Source organism: Triticum dicoccoides, chromosome 1A (genome assembly GCF_002162155.2).
Source record: "Triticum dicoccoides isolate Atlit2015 ecotype Zavitan chromosome 1A, WEW_v2.0, whole genome shotgun sequence".
Classification (NCBI taxonomy): Eukaryota; Viridiplantae; Streptophyta; class Magnoliopsida; order Poales; family Poaceae; genus Triticum; species Triticum dicoccoides.
In genome coordinates, this window is record NC_041380.1 from 715,157 (window position 1) to 724,540 (window position 9,384).

Below are 9,384 nucleotides of genomic sequence, written 5' to 3' on the forward strand. Positions count from 1 at the left end.
GCACAACTACTCAAGAACAGTTGAATTGAGCCGATCATCTGAGTGATGGAAAACGTGTCCATTCAGGTATCTTACTAGTAGAAGTATATACCACCACAGCTAGGTAGCCGCTACATCTGCTGAACATGCATTTTTGGCGTCTTCATTATCTTTTAGTACAACATGCCCGTTGGAGTTGAAGGACCATTATCCCACACAAGAACACAAAATGTTCTCACTTAAGCAGGGGAAATAATTTATACTTACAATCTTGTCACATTATTTTTGCAAAAGTATCCTTTTTATAATTAGCCTGCGGGGTTGTTGTCAAACAAAAAGAGCATCTTGGTGAGCAGCATGGGTGAAGATTCGAATTGGTGGACATGCTTGGTTAAGTTAGTCAATGAATAGGACAACAACTGGATGATTGATTCCACAGTAATCAGGGGTAGCTAATAAGCTCCTTATGATGAACATAATTAGCACAGTTAAGTCGACATATATAATACAATCCCGAGCAAAAAAAATGGAGCAGCTGCACAACATAGTACACTGTCAAGTTCTTTTATTTCGAAAGTAGTACATTTTTAAGTTCATGTATATATGTTACAATGTTTATTCTGAACCATGAGCTGTTTCTCAAAGGAAAAAAAAAGTCTCCTCACATACTTCTACAGTTGATTCATAACGTCGATAGTTTTCAGTCTCTACGCTGGTTGACCCATGGATAGGAAGGTTTTTTCTTCTTCAAGTGAAGCATATTTTGCAGATTTCTAGGAACTAAGAGACCAAGCCAATCAACAAACAATGGCATGCAACTAGGTAATGCTATGAAACTTCCTCCCTATAAATTCGACTTTTTTCCGAACGGAATCTCAAACCTACTCCTAACCCAAACATGGCCCACAAAAGTTCGGCCAGGTGTGAAGTATATCCAAAATGCATGCACATGTGATGTTGTCAAACAAAAAATGATCATTGCGGTGAGCAATGTGTGCTGAAGATTCCAGATGGTGGTCAGACTTGGTTCTGTGCGTCAAAGAATACGGCAAACACCGTACATAATTGATTCCTTAATAATCAAGCTACGGCAACTAGTAAGCTCCTTATTGACTAAACAAAATTAGCATAAACGTATCTAGTACTGTGTCAAAAAAAAGTAGTTGCATGAAGCAGCACATTGTCAAGTTGGCACATATAGTACAATGTCTATTCAGCACCATGTGGCTGAAGTTTTCCTCAATAATAGAAAAAGAAAACAGTTGCATGCATGTGCATAAGATTCTAGCTGCCAACTGCGCTCGTATGGTGCAATGACGTATTATGAAATGACGTATGGTGCCATTAGATTGTGAGCTTGTGAAGTTAATCATTTATTTATACAGTACGATCCAAAGGTGCCTCTTTCCGGGAAGGGAACTCTAAGATTGTAACACCAGTACAGTCACTTTCAAAGCAACACACACACACACACACACACACACATCTAATAGCTATTGTAACAAGACTAATGCAACTCTTAAGGGATTTTAACTGCTACAGGAACTCTAGGGATAATTACTAAGGTAAATGGTTGACATGAAATCTAAAAAAGGCCGATGAATCAGTGATTTAGGTTAGTGCTCTGAATGAACCTATACATCTTAAATACATGTTCCATAGGCTACACCGACTGTGTTTTGTTAACATAGTACTCTGATGTATCTCTAGTTGGTTTCGAAAATTCACCGGCCGCAATGGTACAAGTATACCGACTGGTTTCGAGAAACGTGGGCTGTTTTCGCCCAAAAAATGAAAGCAGTGGACGGAGATAATAATTCCATACAAGCGCTGTTTTCTCTAAAAAAATGAAAGCAGTGGACGGAGATAATAATTTCATGCATCTCAGGGTATCAACAATTAGTACTCCCACTGATTAATGTGATGCATGCATGTGTTAGAGACATAGTGGAGCATCTACTGGACGGTGCATGCATGCATGCTTTCCATCCATGGATATCTATTCCTTGCTCCACTCCCATCCTTATAAATACTTTGCACTTTCTTTGCTCAGTCATTCACATCTCAGAGAGCAAACAAAAACTTGAAGAAGCTCCTCCATCGCATTGTGTGCATCAAGCAGTTTCCCTCTACTTTGGTATCTCATCGTTTGCTTTTGCTTACATTGCTTCTATCTTTTTCATTCCATTCTTAAACAAGTAGGGTTAGTGCAAGCTGTTACATTTGTCTTGTTTTCTCTTGAAGATATTCCATCTTGTGAGAACATAGTTGCATTTCGATAAAATTATTGTGCATTAACTATATTAGCTTTTTCAACAAGACACGACCGTTGGTATTAATTTTTGGAGTGAGAATTCCACCTTTTAGTCTGTAGTTCTGCATTTGTGACACATATTACCATATTTAGTGCAACTTCTACCAAATATTTCATTTAGAAGATTTTGAACACAGTTTTACCCCAGTTTAGCACTTTGCTTGTTTCTGTTAGATAGTACCAGCATGTTACCCCGACGTGGCATGGTAAAATGCGTAAAGTTCTGAGGGCATAATCGATATTCATGTTCAGATTTCTCTTACCCATATGTTCAAATCCTCCTCCTCGTCTTGATATTTTTAAGCTCTGGTCAACACCTTACACCTTGCCCAATAGACACGCATAAAAAACAAGGTTTCAAAGCTTTTAAAAGGGGTAATCTTGACGATTTTTCATTCGACAGGGTAATTAGTGTCAAAAATGCATAACTAAGGAGTAAAAAGTGGAATTCACTCTAATTTTTGCAGCTTGCCATCTGTCATGTCATATTGTTCTTTCTAATCTTGTGTGTGTTGTTTCCATTTTGGTCATGACATCATTTTTCCTCCTTCATATGCTATAGCTCACACACATATTATTGAAATTGACCTGACCAATTCTTGCTGTGTATGATACATCATTCCCACCTATTTGGATACATGGATATTTGTGTACTCAATAAAATATACAAATTCATTGCCGTTTTTAGCTAGCAGCTCTATTGCATAACATCTACCTGAAAATAATTAAAGCAGCTACATCACATAACATGTAATGTATATTAATTAATCCATTTTAATTATTTGTATTTCATTGGACATTTCCGTTTTGAGTTTAGATTTATATATGAAGCAGACGGTAGTTCTTATATCCTCTGAAATATAGCTATTTTATAGAGTTTGCAGCTTGTATGTAAATAAATCGATTTTTTAATTTTATTTTCATAGTTAAAGTAGACATGTAATGTGTACCTATCTACTGAAAATTGATTGCAAAGGAACGCAGAGTTGCACTGTAGGAAAGGCATTGACATATGTGTAACTGATGACCTTCCGTCTCTCATCTCATCCTCATGGTTAGGGTTGTTATTGTGGGATTGGTGCTGCCCATTGCATTTTGTTTGATGCATGTGTTCTCGTTTAGGGGTTCCATTACTTTGCATTGTAGAACTCTTGATGGTTGCGGTTGTGATGTGTTGGGTGTGTTTGGTGGGTTGCCTATGAATTGCCCGCTTATGTTTTATTTTAGTTTATAAGGATGAGTAATCCACTTATGGTATATGAATAAGTGTAAGTGCATCTAGTGCCACCCCTAGTTGGTTTTGGAGTATTGACGACAAACCTAGCTGAGGGATTAATGTGTTTGTGAGAATTGCAGGATAACACAGGTAGAAGTCCCTCATTGATTCGGTTTTCCTACCAGAGATGACCCCTAAAAATGTATGAAGACATTGATGTCAAAGGTGGTATATGAAGATATTCTCATTGAAGACTATGACAAGAGAAGACATCGCATGAAGCCTATGGAGCTCGAAGACTTAGATCTTTTGTAGTTCTGTTTCTTCTTTGTTGAGTCATAGGAACCACCGTACTGTTAAGTGGGGTCCAAGAGAACCAGTCAGAATGCCTGAAGCGATGCTTAACCAAAACCTATGTCTTCGAGTGAAGACTATGAGAGCAAATCTTGTCCAGAGTCGGACAAGTCAGCTTTACTTGTAGCCCAAGTAAAGTTGCCGTGTGAGTTTAAAATCTGACCGTTGGAACACGTGTCAGTTCCTTAGTGACCCAGGGTCATTTCGGACAAATTAGGTCGGGTTGCCTAGTGGCTATAAATAGCCCACCCACTACAACCATAAACGGTTGGCTGCTCAGAGTTAGAGTACGGCTTTTGTCGTTTGAGATCAACCCACCTCGAAGCCTTTGAGAGAGAATTCCTTGCGAGGATAAAGCCCTAACCACCCAGAGCCAAAGAGTGTTAGGCATCACTTAAGTCTTCTTGTCTGTGTGATCTGAAGACTTATTACACTTGAGGACTGTGAATCCTCCAGCCGGTTAGGCGTCGTGTTCTGAGCATCCAAGAGACATTGTGGATTGCCGGTGAACGAAGTCTATGAAGGTTTGGGAGTCTACCTTGAAGACTTACCAGAGTGATTAGGCGAGGTCTGTGTGACCTTAGCTCAAGGGGAATACAGTGAGGACTGGGTGTCCTGAGCTGCGTGTTCAGGACTGGGTGTCCAGGACTATGTGTCCTAAGGTTTAAATACCTAGCTGCCCTAACCAGACGTACAGTTGTCATAGCAACTGGAACTGGTCCAACAAATCATTGTCTTCAACGAGTCACTGGTTTCATCCTTCCCTTCCCTTTACTTACTGTTGGTCCTTGTGAAGTCATTGTATGATTGCACTATCTTTTGTCTTCACTAAGTGACTGCGTGTTCTGTTTGGCTTCATAATATCTCCCTACCTGATCCTCACTACATTGCTGCTATTAGTCATTGTGCTTTCACTTCATTGAATACTTGACTATGGCTTGCCTAGTGTAGTCTACCTTCCGCTGCATGGTAATAGGTTTATTTCTATCGTTTGTCTTCGAAACTTCCACGTTTTGAAGACTTTCATAAAAATCGCCTATTCACCCCCCCCCTCTAGTCGATATAACGCACTTTCAATTGGTATCAGAGTAAGGTGCTCCCTTGTTCTGTGTGATTCGGTTTAACCACCTGGAGTTTTAGCTATGTCGATTGTAGGGATAATCAAAGTCTCCGCTGCGTGCCCCGTCTTTGATGAAACTAAATATCCCTACTGGAATAATAAGATGCGCATGCATCTTGAAGCCATTGACGTCGACCTATGGTATGTCGTCATGAACGGCGTTCCCAAGGCTGGAGAAGGTGTCACTGCTGCTGACGTCAGGAAGTTCGTTCAACTGGACTCTACTGCCAAGAATATCATCTGTGGTCATCTGACCAAAGGACAGTATGGTCGCGTGAGTGCTTTGGAAACATCTAAGCTAGTCTGGGACTGGCTCTCCAAGGTCAACAAAGGCGTCTCAACTCAGAGAGATCAGAGAATCAGTGTCCTTCGCAACCTCTTCAACCGCTTCAAGCGAAATGACAATGAGAATGTCCAGCTCACGTTTCATCGACTCACTGACATCACAAATGAGCTTCAAGCCCTCGGCGCTACTAAGATCATCGAGCATGAAGTCGTCAAGACACTACTGAGATCACTTGACAGTTCGTTTGACACCCTAGCCCTGATGATTCAAGAACGTCCTGATTTTAAGACACTCGATCCGTCTGACATACTTGAGAGGCTCAACACACATGAGTTTCAGCTTTCTGAGAAAAGAGATATCTACGGTCCAAACTATGGGCGAACTCGTGCCTTGAAGGCAAAAGCTGTCTCCTCATCTGAAGAAGAATCTGACAGCAGTTCTGATGATCCTGAAGACATTGGAAGGGAACTTGCTATGCTTGTGAAGAAGTTCCAAAAATTCACCAAGAACAAAGGTTTCAGAAAGTCTTCACGATCAAGCTCAAGGAATGATGAAGCTTCTGCTCATGACTACAAGAAGAAAACATGTCACAAGTGCAAGAAACCGGGCCACTTCATCTCTGAGTGTCCGCGGTGGGACAAGGAGAACAAAAAGAAGAAGAAGAGCAAGGAATATGACTCTGACGACAAGAAGAAGAAGAAATAATCAAAGTCTTCTTCCAAGTCTTCCTCAAAGTCATCATCACACAAGAAGAGCTCATCTGGCAAGGCACGTGCGTTTGTTGGCAAGGAAATGGATTCAGAGGACAAGTCCGCTTCTGATGAGGCGGAGGTGGAGTCTGAGGAGTAGTCCGATTCTGGCGTTGCAAGTCTGGCTACAGCATACGTTGCCAAGTCCATCTTCAACACTGAAGACAATGACTTCATCACCGACACCGATGCAAATGACAAGGACTACTCCGCTCCTACCTACTACTTCATGGCACGTGGTGCCAAGGTAAACACACGCACTACTCACTATCAAACATCTAGTGAAGATGACTCTGATTGTGGTTCAAGACCCAGCTACAAAATACTTGCTAAAATTGCAACTGAACAACAGAAAGCTATGGAACATATTCAAAAACTGTTAGAAAAAAGCGATGATCTGTTAGGCGCTGAAATGACTCGATCTGAGTCCTTAATTGAAGACATAAAAATCTTCACGTTAAGTATGAGAAACTTGAAAGTCGTCATGAAACGCTCTCAACAACTCATGAAAATCTTTCCTATGATTATCTTCAAAGGAAGCAAGATCTTGAGAAATTGAGAGCGGCTCATGAAGATCTTCAAAAGGAAAACGAGTCACTTCGCGCCGAACAAATCAGTTCCGCTCAGGGAGGATTTGAACCACCATGTCATAAATGCATTGAGCGTGATAATGCTACTTCTGTTGCTGAATGTTCTACTGCTGCTACTGTTGCAATATCTTCAACTGTTGATGTGGGAACTAACCCCTTTGCTGAGGATACCACTGCTATTGCTGATGAGAATGCTAGGTTGAAGACATTGCTTGAAACAGGGATGTACAAAAGTCTTAAAGGGCATCAGACACTATGCGATGTCCTCAAAAGGCAGATCCTGAACCGAAACCCGAGGAAAGAGGGTGTTGGGTTCGTAAGGAAAATGAATGTTGATGGCTCTTACTGGAAACCTGAGAAGTACCTCAAAACCACGTGGGTTGCTGCAAAGGAACTTTCAGCAGATCCATCCACTCTATCCGGCTTCACGTGTGCTAACCCCATTGTCATTGATGAATCCTTTGATGCAAACTATAAACTGTTTAAGAATCAGAATGGTGAAGTGTTTGCCAGGTATATTGGTACTAACTGCAGGAATGGGCCGCCTATGAAGAAGATCTGGGTGCCGAAAAAGTGTTTGGAGAATCTTCCTATGAATGTCATCATGACACCACTAGTGAAGAAGACAAACCCCAGACCACAGGCTTCATACGGTCCAAAGGCTTCATATAGACAGAGGACTCACCTAAGTCGCGCTAACGCAAATGTTTTGCAGGGAAACCATACTCAGGCCTATGAATATGAGCACGGTTCATCAAACCTCCATGTTCATAAGACCAAGAACTACTCTGCTTATTCTTATGAGTACCATTATCCACTTGCAAGACTGTTTGCTAGGGCTCCAAAGCCAAAGTTCTCAGATGCTGCAGTTAGACTTATTGCTTCTAAGCCACCCTTGAAGATGCGGGTGGCTAAGAAATCTTAACTCTCTTTTGCAGGGAAAGGTCTTCAGCAGAAAACCAAAATCGTCTGACGCTATTGCTGGGGACCTTAAACATCTTGTAGGGCGCAAGATCAAATGCCCGAATGGTCTTACTATGTACTTCATTCCTGAATCGCTTGCTACTCTCCCTATCAGTCCTAATCTGGATCTAAGCTTTCATAACCCACTGGTTCGTCAAATGTTTTTGCTTCACAATTCTCTTCGTGAAGCCTATCCCCCTAACTGCACTGTAGGGTATGACACCAGCGTTTTTAGAATGGATTATTGATAGCGGGTGTACCAATCACATGACTGGCAAAAGAAGCCTTCTTATGGACTCAACCTTACGTCCATCCGACAAGAGTCACATCACATTTGCTGACACTGGTAAAAGTAAGATATTGGGTTTAGGTAGAGTTGCAATCTCAAAGGATCAACACATGGATAAAGTCATGCTTGTTGAATCCCTTGGCTTCAACTTAATGTCTGTCTCAATGCTTTGCGATTTGAACATGATCATAATGTTTGGAAAATATCGCTGCCTTGTTCTAATGGAATCTGACAAGTCTCTAGTGTTTGAAGGGTATCAGAAAGATGATTCGTACGTGGTAGACTTCTCAGCAGGACCATAGCTTGCCATATGTCTTCTAGCAAAAGCTTCAGAATGCTAGCTCTGGCATCGGAGGCTAGGGCATGCTGGCATGAGGAACCTCCACACCCTTGCAAAGAAGAAGCATGTCATAGGCATCGAGGGCGTCAAGTTCAAGAAAGATCACTTATGCGGTGCCTGTGAAGCAGGAAAGATGACGAGGGCCAAACATCCCTTGAAGACAATCATGACAACAACTTGACCCTTCGAACTGCTCCACATGGATCTTTTCGGTCCCACTCATTACTCAACTCTTACTACTACTGCTTGTCTCTATGGCTTTGTCATTGTTGATGATTATTCTAGATATACTTGGGTGCACATAATCCTCTACAGGACTGAAGTGCGGGATGTCTTCAGACGCTTCGCCAATCGAGCAATGAACAACTATGGCGCCAAGATAAAGCACATCAGAAGTGACAATGGCACTGAATTCAAGAACACTGGCCTTGATACATATCTTGATACTTTGGGCATCACACATGAATTATCAGCTCTGTACACGCTACAGCAGAATGGCGTCGTCGAACGCAAGAACAGAACACTCATTGAGATGGCCCGAACGATGCTACATGAATACAAGACTCCAAGAAAATTCTAGCCTGAAGCCATTGATATTGCATGCCATACAATCAATCGCGTTTATCTTCACAAGCTTCTGAACAAGACATCTTATGAGCTCCTTACTGGCAAGAAGCCAAATGTCAGTTACTTCAGAGTATTTGGGGCCAGGTGCTGGATCAAGGATCCACATCACATTTCAAAATTTGCACTGAAAGCACATGAGGGTTTTATGCTTGGATATGGAAAGTATTCGCACTCCTACAGAGTCTTCAATCTCTTTCATTATAAAGTGGTTGAAACAGTGGATGTGCGGTTTGATGAGACTAACGGTTCACAAAGAGAGCACCTACCAAATGTGCTAGATGAAGTTCCATCCAACGAATCAGTCAAACTAATGGGAACTGGAGAAATCATACCCTCTGAAGCTCAACCTGAAGAGGAACTTATCATCTCCGCACCTGATCAACCTGAAGACAATGCTCAGCCTGAAGACAATCCCTCTAACCATGACAATGATCAGCAAGAGCAAAATCTTCGCCCTGTACATCCTCGTGTTGCCAATGAAGTGCAGATTGAGAGAATAATTGATAGCATCAATGCACCTGGTCCGCTCACTCGTTCAAGGGTAACACAGCTAGCAA